General features: G+C 41.2%; 1 long non-coding RNA gene across 3 annotated transcripts in view; it reads right to left on the reverse strand.

Moving 5' to 3' along the window:
- The window catches only part of LOC106820097, a 5,245-nt gene extending 4,139 nt beyond the window's left edge, over positions 1–1,106 (reverse strand). For 2 of the 3 annotated variants that reach the window (XR_001395553.1, XR_001395554.1), the window contains exons 1-2: positions 1,022–1,106; positions 409–520 (exon numbers count right to left, since the gene is read on the reverse strand). This is a non-coding gene — a long non-coding RNA (uncharacterized LOC106820097). Of the gene's footprint in view, positions 1–100; positions 129–408; positions 521–1,021 lie in introns of those variants that run through there. The other variant, XR_001395552.1, reaches the window with a different exon arrangement.
- Between the last annotated feature and the right edge of the window lie 250 nt (positions 1,107–1,356).

A 1,356-nucleotide genomic window follows, 5' to 3' on the forward strand; every position in this document is an offset into this window, starting at 1 on the left:
GCTCCAGGAACTTTCCTGTTAAATGTTATCGATGTTACAGGAAGTTTCCTGTTAAATGTTATCGATGCTACAGGAAGTTTCCTGTTAGCAGCCAGGCTTACACACCCGCGTACGCTCCAGGAACTTTCCTGTTAAATGTAATCAATGTTACAAGAAGTTTCCTGTTAAATGGTAATACAGGATGTTTCCTGTTAAATGTTATGTATGTTGCAGAAGGTTTCCTGTTTAAGAATTTATCCTTTTCCCGTAAAAGGAAGTTTCCTTTTTACAGGAACTTTCACATTAAATGTCACCAGTGCAACAGCAACCTCACTCAACATTAAAACATTTAACAGTTAAACATCACTGAGTCTGATGATGCTACGAGAGCGCCACCTATCTCTCGGACACGGCAGGGGCGCCACCTACCTCCGATAATGCCAGAGTTTCGGACGGGCGGTTCGTAGATGGTCATCATGTCGTCTGCTAGCCGGTAGGAAATCACAAACCTCCTGTTCTTGTCTTCCTCTCTCACCGAATCCTGCAGCAGCAGCAAGCCCACGTATGTATATAAACATTATTAAAGATAATAATGAATATATATATATATATATATGCATATATATATTATACATACACACACACATGTATATGTAAATATGTGCCGCACATGTGTGTATGCATTTACCTGCGACCCATTGTCAGAATCATCAAAGTAGATAGACAAACAAGCTATCTAGCTTTCTAGTTAGCTATCTATATATCTATCTAGTTATCTAGTTAGCTATCTATCTATCTATCTATCTACCTAACTAGCTATCTATATAGCTAGCTAGCTATCTACCTAGCTATCTATCTAGCTAGCTAGCTATCTAGCGATCTATCTATCTCTCTATCTATCTATCTATCTAGCTAGCTAGCTAGCTATCTACCAATCTATCAAGCTGGCTAGCTGGCTAGCAAGCTAGTAAACTAGATAGCTGGCTATCTATCTATCTAGCTAGCTAACTATTTATCTATCTAGCTAGCGACAATGACTCACCAGCCTGGCGGCGTATCGTAGAACTTTGTGATCGTTCTCCAGCATCTTGATGAAGTCTTTCTTCGGCGGATGTGGCACGAGANACGTGTAATCAACCCACCTAGCTGCGTCTTAATGTACACGTGTAATCAACTCACCTCGCTGCGTCTTAATGTACACGTGTAATCAACCCACCTAGCTGCGTCTTAATGTACACGTGTAATCAACTCCCCTCGCTGCGTCTTAATGTACACGTGTAATCAACCCACCTAGCTGCGTCTTAATGAACACGTGTAATCAACTCACCTAGCTGCGTCTTAATGTACACGTGTAATCAACTCACCTAGCTGCGTCTT

The sequence above is a fragment of the Priapulus caudatus genome, unplaced genomic scaffold, assembly GCF_000485595.1.
Source record: "Priapulus caudatus unplaced genomic scaffold, Priapulus_caudatus-5.0.1 Scaffold6741, whole genome shotgun sequence".
Lineage (NCBI taxonomy): Eukaryota > Metazoa > Priapulida > Priapulimorpha > Priapulimorphida > Priapulidae > Priapulus > Priapulus caudatus.